Source organism: Aythya ferina (genome assembly GCF_964211825.1).
Source record: "Aythya ferina genome assembly, chromosome: 2".
Lineage (NCBI taxonomy): Eukaryota > Metazoa > Chordata > Aves > Anseriformes > Anatidae > Aythya > Aythya ferina.
Genome location: NC_140297.1, coordinates 33,608,103 through 33,621,952, shown reverse-complemented (window position 1 = coordinate 33,621,952; position 13,850 = coordinate 33,608,103). Strand labels below are relative to the sequence as shown.

The 13,850-nt window shown below is 36.0% G+C and overlaps 1 protein-coding gene across 1 annotated transcript in view; it reads right to left on the bottom strand.

Annotated features, from left to right (window-relative positions):
• Positions 1–9,345, bottom strand: part of LOC311430887 (dynein axonemal heavy chain 11-like) — a 49,842-nt gene extending 40,497 nt beyond the window's left edge. The window contains exons 1-2 of the mRNA XM_084507821.1: positions 8,972–9,345; positions 1,739–1,822 (exon numbers count right to left, since the gene is read on the bottom strand). The gene's annotated coding sequence lies outside the window, so the exon portion shown is untranslated. The remainder of the gene's footprint in view (positions 1–1,738; positions 1,823–8,971) is intronic.
• Between the last annotated feature and the right edge of the window lie 4,505 nt (positions 9,346–13,850).

Here is a 13,850-nt window from a genome sequence, read left to right as displayed (position 1 = left end):
ATTAACTCCTACATCAAGACAGGAATTTTCTTAGAATATGTACAGTTACATAGCATGCATATAATTTCACAGGACTAACATCTGGAGAAACTGTAACTCACAAACAAAGATTCGTGAAAAAAGTTTTTAACTAACCAAGCATATGAAAGGAACAACTGATGATATACTAATAGTATTTCTATTAAGCTCTTACTTTTTTTTTTTTTTTTTTTTTTTTTTAATCTAGAGTTTCAAGCAGATGTTCAATTGACTTTATTAAAGGAGCTCTGTTCCTGTGATTTTCTCCATAAGAAAATTCCAAGGCAGCCTACATTTGGCTGATTTCTGCAAAAATCTGGAAGAAACAACAGTAGTTATAACCTCTGTCAATAGTCTCCCTAAAAACTAATTCCTAAAGAATTTAATAGTAGGCTGATGTTTCAGGAGGCTTATTTATTTCCTCACTTTTCGTTTTTACTCTGCCCCTCATTTTCTCTAGTCATTATCAAGAAGCCTTCTCTTTTCTTTTTTTGCTTTGATTTTTGTTTCTACTGTTGATTATTAGGAAAACTACCTTGCTGATAAATAAGATAAAAATGATGAGATTTGTCAGAAAGCTCTATTTTCCTGTTTCAAATGCAGATGTTTGTGACAGCATAAGTCTATGGAAGATTGTATTGGAGTCAGTAGATAAAGTAAAAGTTCTGAAAATTTACTTTCCAATATGATACTTTAAATAATAAATAACTACTAACACAATGATTTTATAATTCCAGTTGGATCAGAGCCATTTATTCCATCGCAGTTCCAACAACTTAAGCGATATTCTTATTATATCACTGCAGATAAAAGTATAATAACTTTAATAACCCTCTGTGAATTGCAGTTCTGGCTATAAGGGAGAGTTCTGTGTACACCTGAATGTGATGAACATGACACAAGTGATCAGCCTATGACCAGCAGTGGCAGTGATCAGCATCTTCTCTATTCTATGATCTGACATATATGCCATAGTGAATGGTGTGAAGGCAGAAGGTCAACACAGCGATCTCAGACGTCCTTGCTTTTATTACCCCTACCACGGCATATTACTCCTGTTATCATGTAATGAAACCTATGTATTTCTGAAAGAAATACATACATGAATAAGAAGAAATATACCCATTAGGTTCAAGACTTTCTTAATTCAGTACTCAAGTTTTATATTGTCTGCGGATCACAGCTACTCCTTTAGTGTCCTCCAAATTATCTGGGGTGCTTCTGTTCTTATTTTTATTTTGTTCTTAGCCTGTCCCATTGGAACTCTCTTCCGTAGGACTACTACCAACAACACATTGCAAATACTTCAAAGTGACTTCCCTTTAAAAAAAAAAAAAGAGCATCTTTGCCAAATCTATGAAGCTAACCCAACTACTCTGGAGTTATGTTAGGAGTAGAGCAGATAAACCTCTGCAAATTCCATTTGTCTCTAAAAATGACGACTTTCATTTGGTCATTTCTTATTCTTTCATTATTTGTTCACACACCGCCACTATTCAGAAAAGTGACAACGTGGATTTACCATGCTCCTCCGCATGGATTGGAAACTCAGCCAGAAGAATAAAGTTTTAAAGGGAAGCCCCAAACCAAAACATGTTCCAGAATATTCAGTTTGGACATGAGCAACAAATCCACTGAAACATCAAAGTGGGTGGGAAGAGTGAGGAAGGGGTGGCACCAAGACAGATAAATTGTACAAGCAGACAGCTATGGAACCTGCCTTGGCAAACCTTCTGAGCTCTACATCCATCTGTTCCCCATTAATCTGTCTCCACTGGGTTTTAGTCCAATCATCAGTGATGCTCTGAAACAGAAAGTACAGATAAAAGTGTCAACAACATTTGGTACAAACAAGCTTCTGCTATATATATCTGCTATAACAGATAGATGGATGCAGGGGGAAGGCCTAGCATGCAGGAATAGCTTCTGGACCTTATTACTTGTTTCCAACTCTATACCACCACTACCTAGAAAGCACACAAAATAATCAATTTTCTCAAAATCCAATCCAAAAGACAAGCATTTAAACTATTTAATACTTCAGTTTCTGATAGTGCCACAAAGGTACATGTATGAATACTTAATTAAACACGCCAATATGAGGTAGCTGGGAAATGTGAGGGAAACTGCCCCATTCTCTTCTACACACACACAAAACAAACAAACAAAAAAAGCTGTATATACATTTCTAACCTTGCCTATGAAAACCAACATCTTGATGTAAATAGAACTTCAAAAGGCTGATTTCCCAAACACCCTTTTTCTGGATTCAGAATCAGATACAACCATTGGTGAATTGGCTTTGCTTGTAGCCTTCTATATTTTTCTCATTTCTGAAGTGCAACTTCTGAAGTTTTACTCACCGATTTTAACTATTTCAGCCAACTATTGGTATTAAGTAAGCTTAAAGTAAAACTACAAAAGTTGTTTTACTTTGGGATTATCTTGAATTTTGTTAACCTGAGAACAGAAATATTTTTAATCTGGTTATCCTAGAATATAGCAGCTATAATTTCAAAAACAAAAGGAATATGAAATTATTCAATATTATTATTATTATTTAAATCAAATCTATAAGCACTTCTAGGATCAAATTAAGAACACAACATTCAGAATATATTTTAACCTTTCATTTTCTTCTTAATTCCTTTCAAAACAAAGAAAAAAAAACACAACACAACACAACAAAACAAAACAAAAACACCATTAATATAACCATTCATATCCCACACTTTCTTGAGCAACTGTATTTCTTTATTTCTTTTCAACACTGAAGCACTTATTCCAAACTACAAGTAAAAGAAACAAAATTTTGCAGATTCCTGCATTAATAACAATTCTTTATTCAGACAGTGGTGTGACACTGGAACAGGCTTCCCAGAAAAGCTGTGGATGCCCCATCTCTGGAAGCGTTCAGGGCCAGGTTGGATGGGCCTTTGGGCAACCACAGCAGGGCGGTTGGAAGCAGATGGTCTTTAAGGTCCCTGCCAACTCAAGGCATTCCATGATTCTACATATCTTTTACAAGTTATTCGAAGGTAAATGAATAAAATACATTCTTTCTTAAAATACACTATTCTTGTCATCAGTCTAGTGGATATTCCCTTTTTTATCTTCCTAAAATATTAAGTTTCCATTATGTGCAGGCTACAGAATACAGTACGACACCCAAGATAGAAACTCACAGCACAGACACAGAGAGAGAAACATTCAGCAAATTTAAATCAACCTTGCATAAAAAGGACAACTTCATTCTGCTGCTCACAGTTGCAGAAGTGGGTGAAAGCATGAGTAATCCTTTGGAAATTATCGGGACTACACTTCTGTAAACTGTGCAACTGAGAAAACAGATGAGGCTCAGGACTTCATGACATGCTATTAAGTGAGAGCGTAACTAAAAATAAACTTCTTGCCACTTACAATTAATTGGATTCAAGTATAAGAGAAGAAAATGAACCTGATAATATTCTATTTTCAGGTGGTCTGCTATCCTTTTCATTTGGGCAGACATTAAGAAAATATCACCCAAGAGTTCATTGAAGGTCATAAAAGCCATCACCAGCCTTTTTATCTAGAGAAGATTTACATTGAATCTCTGTGGCATTAAGGATCATTGGTGCTTGAAAAACTGGAGCTGGCTTCAAACTTTCTTCTGTGTTCTCCAAAAAGAAGTCTGAAGACTGCATTAGAGTGTTATATAAGCCATCAATCACAATATCATCAATGTAACTCTTCCTAGAGCTTTAAATTTCACTGAATAAGGAAACAAACAAGCCTTCTCACAATTAAAAAAGCATTCTAATTTATGGTTGTGTTAATGTATGCCTTCATTCAGTAAGCTTCCTTGTTTCTATACTATGTTATAAAGTTGATGTATAGTTGAGTATAGTATAGTTGAGTTGACTGTTGTGTATACAATGTCATAGATGTGCATGTCTAAAAGACATGAGTAATAAAGTCTGTATTCCTGCTCCAAGACAATGTCTGCTATACCCGTTCCATTTCCAAAAGAAGTTGTTTTAACCCTCCCTGAAAGGTTTTCAGAAATGAAGAGCATGTCAGTTCTTCTAGCAATCTAGTGATTCATTATTCTTCCCATAAAGCAGTTTTCTCATTTATTACACTTGAACTTTCTGCACTTTAAATTAAGCTCATTTTGTTCGGGATGTAGGGAACAACCTATTTCCTTCCTGTATGCAGAAATCTTTAACATCTTTGAAGATTTGTCTGTTCTCAGCCTTTTCTTCTTTATCCTCAGTAACTATTGAAGGATCATCTTTCTTAAAATGTAATGATTACACCTGGACACAATACTTTGTTAGAGGACTTATCATGGACGATAATAGATATGTAAGATTTCTCCTTGTCTTTCAAAATGACTGCCTGTTTGAACATCTTACATGCTTGCTTTGTTCTTAATAATTTGATATCATTGACTCAGGCTCTGCATATGAGCAATCCTGATCTGTATCTTGAAAAACTGTTTATAATCAACTTTATTCATCTTAGATTTTAATTATTCCTGCTTTAGAATAATATATACCACTACAGAAACATGTTTTAGCTACCCAATTTACCATATACCACACTGCTGATGGAAGAGCTTGGATGCAAATGACAGCCATGAGATTCTCCATGCTTTGTGCAGTCAAGTACAAATACAGAATGTTGGTGAACAGAAAGTTTCTTCAAACTGTCAAATAATTTTTTTACTTCTTAGCTATGGTTCCTGGAAACTCCTGGAAAGAACCTGCGTTTTGAACATCATAAAATGCAAACAGACTTTGAGGACTCACAATACTTCAGACTTTGAGGATTGTACAAATGAGATACTTCACAAAAATTACATTTATTCCAAAGGAACCATAGTGCCCTTGTAGTTTCCAGCTTCAAGTGATGTCATATTCTTAAAGTTTATGTACACTTGTGATGTACTACCAAAGTACTTAGTATTCAAGGCATTCGATTTACCAATAGCTTACCTAGATAGAAACTCTAATTTAGGCAATACACAATTCTTTTCTTTTTCTCTCTCTTTTTTTTTTTTTTTTTTAAATAATAAATGAAGAATAGTTTTATGTAAATAAGTACTATCCTTGAACACAGATTCTAAACCTGAGCAGTCATGAAATGCTACACAAAGAACTGAGACAAGAGGTCTGTCTGGATCCAGACTTTTGGTTTTACATTCAAAATAATCATCTTTAACTCCTATACTATTAAAAACCATCTCTCTAAATGCACACAAGATGACTACAGGAATTTGTTTAGAGATATTAGCATAGTCACCATGATTATTTTCAGGAAGCACACAAATCATATTTTGTATAACATTGCTTATAGTTTGTTTCTCTCAGATTGTTGGAAAGATAACATCATGATAATATCTTCTTCAAGGGTCATCATGCCCCTAATGGTGTCAAGAAAAATAAAATTAGAAATTGACATGTATAGATCTGCTATTCCTCTAAAGCACGACCACCAGAGACCACAGATACAGAGCTATATCCCTCCCTGCCAGCCCAAGGAAAATATTGAGGCAAAAGTACTTTTCATTAACCGTTTCCTATTATGACTTGAAAGAAAGGAGGAATGAAAATACAGAGGCTAGGCTGACATATATATATTTGAGTTCTTCTTCGAAACAGTGGAATACTTTGTGATGTGAAGGTAACATGCTTAATTTGTGGGAAAATGTGAGCATTTAACTCTACCCTGTGAGCTTATTGACCCAGTCTGGAAACTTCAAAGGTATCTCCAGGAGAGACAAGTACTTAAATAAAACACAATTTTTGTGCAACATACAGTATTTTCTTGAAAGATAGGTGAACTCCTTCTTGTGAGCATCACGAGAAACCTAATTCTCTCTGAAAAACCTGAAACTTGAACTGTGAACTAGTGAATGTATTAACTTAAATGGTTTGCAAGCTAATTTCCTGTTCCTCAGATGAAGTAGATAAAAATAACTGAAAGCAGCTTATAAGTAGCTTATTAATGCACACCATGTGTTTCTGAATTGTCTACCACACAGAATCCTGTAAGTGTTGAAAAATCCCCAGGAATCATGAAAAATAAAACCACGCTAAAGGTGTCCTTGATCTGGTAATTGCACATCAACAGTTCTCAAGATGGCTCACTCATGAGAGACAGGACGTATCAGATCAGTAAAAAGACCTGAGAAAGGCCTTACAAAACAATATTATTGCCTGTATTTGAAAAAAACAGATGCCTTATGTTATTTCTTGCTCAAAACAAAGTGACCACAACACCTCTGAGAACATTTTCTCTTCCCAAGCTCTAAAGGATATAGGAGGAGTGCAAAAAAATAGGACAGGCTGTGGACGTGAGGGGGTTCCACATGCAGAAATGGTGAAGATGAAGGGAGTCATGGCTCTTCTGTTACTCTGGGGTTTAAAGCAGGACACGGGACCTACAGCTCTTTGACCTTCTTTCCTTCCCTATTGTAACTGATAAGCAATGATCAGTTAGCTAAGTGATTATTATTTACAGAAACTGAGTTAATAATTGAAACATTTACTTAACATTTCAGATTATTTTTAATTTACAATGCAAGATCTATACCTGTGTACCAGTGATATAGATATTCAAGGAAAGCAACTTATTACAATATTTTGTTCAGGAAGCTTGTTAAGAGGAATAGCCATCTATGCCAGCTAATACTACTCCTTACTTTTATGCTGCTACTGTTAACTCTTCTGTTAAACAAAGACCTTCTCAACAAGTTTTAACAAGTTCCAACTATCTCTGCATGTTATCATTAAATAGGATATTATGAGCATCAAACTTAAGCTACTCAAATACTTTGCCAACTCACTAAGTAAACAGTATGTTTTGACTCATTGTTACATTTAATTAGATTACCTTAAGAATCTGTATCTGTCGCATGTTCTAGGCAACAGAACAACAGTCCTTTTCTATAGCACAGCTGTACTTTCTTAATACTTATACTAATTAACCACATCCACAGATGAGCACTTTTGGAAAAATAACAGAGCAGGAAAAAAAAAAACTGTGGCATATTAATGCATTCTCATGCTAGCTGTGAAGGAAGAGTTCCATCACCTTCTTCTAAAGGACATCAAAGCACAAACAGAAACGTGCTAGTAAAGCTTGTTCTTTTGTTAAATGTGTTAAATGTTGATCACCCCTGAGAAAGTAGTCATATTTTTTATTATTTTTTTTGCACGTCACTTGGGGTATGGAGATAAATACAAGTAGCTGAAAAAGACATTTCAGTAAAAACCAGCAAATTTAAAAGGGCTTATCAAACCAATTTGTTTGAGTCTTTTACCTTTCTACTAATGTGCTTTAAAAATAAACAAAACCTCACTGCAGGAAAACCACATATATATTCTCAAAATAGATGGGACTGAACAAGGCAGGATGAACTACACACACTTCTCCATAGTCAGTAAGGAAATTCAGTTTTAATTCTGTCACTGGCTGTGATACACATTTAAAATATGTACTTCAGAAGTCCACTTAAGATCTGAGAAGTCCATATGTGTACCCTAAAGGCTGAACTTCCTTTGGTCCTCCTCAGGGTCAAAATCCCCAGTCCCATCACAAACATAATCATTGCTGTGCTCTGGATTTCACGCAAGTCTAGCCACATATTAACCAAACATACAGCACATTGCCTATTCAGAAGTATAAAAAACTCATTCTTGGAAATATCTTGACACTATTCAAATATCATACATTGAACAGCATGAACCTTGAAACTTGTGACAAAAAAATTAACTTTACACTGACAGCTATTGTTTGGTGCAGCCCCAGATTATTACTGTAAAACCTAAAGGTAAATACTTTCTGAAGAGACTGAAAAAATATTTTAGCAATGACAGTAAAAACAACACAATTATTGATGCTTATTATTGTACTTTTACATCTTCTGTCAACACTCAGCCTGCATACATGAATGAATAGGAGTGGCTCAGGCTTGAAATCTAATTCTTGTTGGCTATACTTTACCTGGAAAATCAACAAGCTCACTGTGCAGAATGATTGCTCAGAAGTGCACTACAAAGGCTGCTTTTGCACCAGGTCAGTCAAGTCACTAAGGAAGGAATCACTGCCTCAAAACTGTATTAACCTCAACCTTCTTACTTACGATCTATGTAAATATGATATTTGCCACACTTTAACTAGCAGTTTAAAGTTGTTACTCAAGCATTGTCAGCAACATTTCCATTTATATACCAAGTATGCAGGGAATCCTTCCCTGAGATAAAGGCAAAACCAGACAAACTGCATACAGCCCTGAGAAGGGGTGACATGAAACCACAGCTCCCACAGCCAAGGACTAAATAAAAGAAAGAAGTACAAAAACAAAACAAACAAACAAACAAACAAAAACAAAACAAAACAAAACAAACAAACAAAAAACAACACAAAACAAACAAACAAACAAACAAAAAAAACAAAGAAGCAGTAGGTCCTTGCTACCATTCACCTCTTTCTGGAGAAGCTTTGTACCTTTGTGCAAGGATTATCAGGAATTTAGTGTGAATCATAAGGGATTTTACAAGGAGTGATGACACGTAGAGTTACGTTTTAGTGAATCCTGACTGTATGAGGACATGGGAAGGTTTGCTTTGGATATTACAGTACTGCAAGGATTTTTACCCTAAATGCATTAACAACTTTGCAAGGCTTCTGCATGAATTAAACCTGTGCCATTGATTTAGTTCAAATCTGGTTTACACCCATTCTGTAATTACCTAGATTAAGTCACATATTTGCAAGAAAAATCAACATGCATACACACGGAGGTTTTGTTTCCTACCACATCAAATAGAACAGTAAATTTCTACATTTTCTAAATAATAATTATTATTTGAATAATAACAGTGTTAAGTTTTGGGTCTGTTTCAGAATATTTGCCTGTAAAAATAACACCTTACCCGAAGTACACGTTCCTTGCACTTACCAAAAAGAACAGGTCCAAGCTCCCACAAGCCAACAAAGCCACCCATGGGGAGGCTGAGTCCATCTCCAAATTGTTTGCATCTCTGCAAACCCAGCAAGGCTTGTAGGTACACACGTTTCAGGAGCACAGGGAAATGGCAGGGATACAGCTAGGAGGACCAGCTGACCCAAGCATTTTTTTGGAGGGAGAGTGTAAGTGTAGAAATAATAATTGGTCATCCAGTAGAGAATAATAATAATAATATTCAAATGAAGGTCGGTCAGCAGACAGAATTGAACAAGTGTGTTGTTAAAGTAGCTTGTTTGGGGTGATTAAATCCCGCTTGTGATAGTGCATGTTTGGATCAGCAGCAGAGAAGAGACACCATGAAACCTGCAGCTGGAGTCAGGGCTGCCTCCCTCTTCTACTGCTCACATTGCGGGGCTGGGGCACACACCTGTGTGGGGGCACACCTTGGTTCAGCAGCATCCCCACCTCAGGGGGATTTAATCAGCAGCCCCCTAGCCCCTGCTCTACAGTGCTGCAGAAAAAAAAAAGGGAAAGCATGGGGAAATTTGGATCTGGATTAAAAAAAAAAAAAAATAAAGGGGGTGGGATTACAAAGGCTCTGGGCTCTGCTGGGCTCTGCTTGTCTGCCAGAAATGCCAGGTGGAGCATGAACAAGTCTGAGGAAATGTTCCAGCAGCTGGGGCACTCACCTGGAAGCTGGATGGCTCTGTGCTGCTCTTCATTTCTCTGTGGCCACTGTTTAATGCAGATGCATAAAGCATCCTGTGTGCTGGACCAGAGCCCATGCTGAAGACAGCTGGGTGCTCGAGCCAGCAGGCAGCTGTGCCAAGCCAAGTAATGTGATCAGGTACTGCTTTGTTTGAATTTATATTAAAAGAAGATTAAATCCTCCAGAACAAACACCCTTTCCCAAGTTTACAGTTATTTATAGCTATGAATTGACACCATAATCTTGAAAACAACAAAAAAGCATCTCTGGAAAGAACAGTAATAAATATTCTGTTCTACCAAATATACGTACAATGGATGAATATACTTATAAGGAATTGTTTTAACTATAATTGTAAGACAACATTATATACCAAACATTTTTAAATGTTTCTGTATTTTCAAGTGGAATCAACTGATAAATTATTTATGGTTCTGGTGTATACAGTTAATCTCTTAACCCTTCAGGAAAAAAATAATAAAAAAAATTACAGAACTGACTGATGGCAAAAATATTTATTTATTTATTTATTTATTTTTATTTTGGTTGATGTTAGTGGGGGATTTTGTTCCACATTATCCAGATTTTTTCACTCAAATTTCCCAGTTCCACAACCTCCAAATTCAGATACTTTAAAATAAATGAGTATATGAAGGCTGAAATGCCCATGTGCAGGGTGCAATTTGACAACACTATTGTAATCTCAAGGATTGTATGCTCTCTTTGTAAAAACTTCACAGCTTTCTGTAAAATCTTCATCTGCAGAAGTTCACTTAGAACTTTCCCCACTATTCCATCAAAGTCCATTTTTTCCATCTTTTGAAATCCCAACACATTGATGAAAGTTTGCTAGATCAAATGAACAAAAATTAATAAACAGTATGTTTCCACAAAAGAAAAAAATAACAATCCTGCTGTTTGAAATGTTTTAGCCTCATTTGACTTTCCCTCTTCTTGTCTGGCAGAATGAGAAGTTAAAACCTATCATTTAAATACTTAATATTAAAAAAAAAAAAGTGATAGAGTAACAGGTAATTCCAGCAATGGTTTATCCTGGCTGAGTTACTTATAAGATTAAAACACAAGTGGAAATGAATTGTCCTATAGTACATACAAATTTAATTCTATTTTAATTTTATCAGATTAAGTTTTAAAAAGTCTGAGCTAAAGTGAGTAAACACTAATAAACATACTTTCAAGTATAAACATGATTTATTAACATAGCCTTTCACTTAATGCTGCTCTGAAAATTAAACATAAATCTTTCTAAGATGAGTAAAAGTAAACCCACTCTAACCTCCTTTGTAACATGTGCCAAATTAATTTCTACGGTCTCCGATTTCACTTGAATGAAGTAATTGTTTTGTGCCCCAAAGGGATGGAAATAACTGGTTCCTAGTGTGCTTAGAAATGTGCAACAACTATTCAGCAGCGAAACAGTCACAGATTCATCAAGCAGGCGCAGGTCTGCATGTCACAGGTGGTCCGTAGACATCCAGACTCAGTTGTGACCTACAACCTGGCTGCCAACCTGACCTACAACCTGGTCCCCCCATCATGAGGGGACCTGCTCCTGCAAGGCAGGGCTCTCTGTTCCACTCAGCCTTCCTCAGGCACCTCAAGCCTTGATTCAGGTTGACCATAGTAAACTCAGTGTGGCTACCACCTGTATGTCAGGAAACACAACTGCCAGTACCAGTTGGTTTATGTGTAGTGGTGTATGTAGTACGTGATGCCTCTGACAGCTGCTCTTGAAAAATTGCTGGAGTGGTTTTGTTCCTAAGCATGTTCAACAACCATCCAGCCTGAGCCCACAACCTGTATGTCTGCCAATAGACAGTCAAAAGCCCATGTATTTACCCCAAAACCCTTTCAGGGATTGCTCTGGTAGACATTGTCAGACACTGTGGGACTACATTTCTTACCCTCTGATAATATTTTAGAGTGGTAGGATGGAGAGGCACACTAGCTAAATAATTGCAGAGCTAAAAGGCAGCTTTTTCAAGCTCAGATCCCTAAAGTGAATCTCCCACTCCTCACAAGGTCATCCTAATCAGCAGGCAGCCCAGATTCCTGCTACAATTGCTTCCAGGCTCAGAAAAGCACAAAAAATTCATGGCAGCAGTATCAAGAACCTATGACTGCTCCTGCTCTACACAACCACCCTAACCACAAGAGTAGAAAACAACATTCTACCTTCCCTGTCTGGCCACAGATTTTTCATCTTTTTTTTTGCTTGCTGGCACAAACTTAAAAGCAGAGGTGTAGAGTATTTTGTCTCATCCAATCTGTAACCTAAAACACCACTTTTTTTTTTTTTTAAAGCTATTTTTTTATTTTTTTTTTTTTAAGTGGATGACTTCATCTCAGTTCTTGAAAACAAGACAAAACAAAACACAAACAGATAAAGATGATGCATTCAGGAGAAAATCCTAGCTATGGACACATATGAAGTCTTAGCCTAGTATATGAAGAGTAGCACTTCACTCAAGCAAATTTAAAAATCTCAGGAAGGGCCAGATTCAGGAAACACCTATTTATTTATTTATTTATTTGTTTGTTTATTTGTTTATCATTTCTTCATATTGTTAATACCAGCCTGCTCCTTGCACAGCATACAATATTTGCATTCTACTCAACACTCCCTCTGCATTTTAATTCTTCATTCTGGAAATTACAAACCCAAATCATGCTGTCTGTATAACTGAGAATAATCCATGTTTCTCTGGTTCTCAAATAATATTTTTATATTTATTATTAACAAGATAGATCAATACCTCGATCTTCAGTAAGCAGTTGAGAAACATCAGATCTTGTAAAATACATCTCAGGTCTGAAATCCCATGGTTTAAATTCCATGACACAGGTGAAGTAACTTTTTGATCTGTTTCTATGATTGAATATGATTAAAGCTTTTTAAGGTATTTTTTGTTGTTTTCACATGTTCCAATGTTTCTTCAGTTTCACCTTTGGAAACATTTTCTGGTGAAAGATACAACTTAGACTGGAATGTAAATAAACAGGCAGCAGAAAAAAAAAAAGGTAACTTTTAAAATAAAAGTATTTTAAAAAATACACTTCATGACATCACATAAAGTTATTTTCCACTTCATATATGAATATATGAAAACAAAAATAATTAGCTTTCTAATTTTTGATCTCAAACTCTTCTAGTTTTTCAATTATCTCATAAAACAACTCTCACATTTGAGATGCTCACAATGTTCAACTACTTACATATTCCACCAACTAGACTGATCCTGAAGTATCATATTCTGTACAGTGAACATTCAGGAAATAACAGAGCTAAAGGACTTTTTCCCACCCTCAAAAGGTGACTAGAAATGTGTTTGCCTGTTTGCCATAACACCTTCATAATCTTTGGGTATTAATCCTCAGGTAGCATATGTAGTCCCAGCATATGCACAAATACCTACACAAATCCTTCTAGCTTTTTTATTTAGTAAATTAACAGAAGAGGGCTTCTCCCAGATGCAGAATCAAACTTAGGATACATGTTTACCTAATGTATAATTCTGGATAGTATCATGAAGAACCTGAGAGGGAAAACCAGGATCCGTGGATAGCCCTGTTTGCATGCAGTAAGATTTTTTTATTGGGGCTAGTGGAAAGTTTTTGTTTGTTTTTGTGTGTGTGTGATTTTTATTTTTATTTTTTTTTGCTTACCTCATTAGTTTATCTAAAACTGGTACAACTGACATTTATTAAAGAATTTACATCACATATTTGATGTGAGTGTGTAAGCTAATGCATTGAAAGTAAAGTCTGCAGGGGAAGAATGTAGGGAAATAAAACCTTTTTCTGATCATAGTTCTCATTTTACTTCCCCCCCCTCCCCTCCCCCTCCCACTCTTCTACTTCACGTCGACACGCCTAGTAGTTACTTCTTGTCCCTTTTTCTCCAAGACTTACAATTTAAGGATTATATAAGGTTCCATCCAAACCTTTTGGCACCACTTCAAAACCTGCTATTTTGGGCTGAGATCAAAATGAGCAGATTTGACCTTCATCAGTGCAGGCCTTCTAATGAACAACGATAATTTGTCAGGCATTCAGACTAATTTCAGTGACAGCATTATAAATTAGTCCATTGAAGTCCAGCTAAAACATGTGAGGAAGGAGATGGTGCAAAGTCAAAGG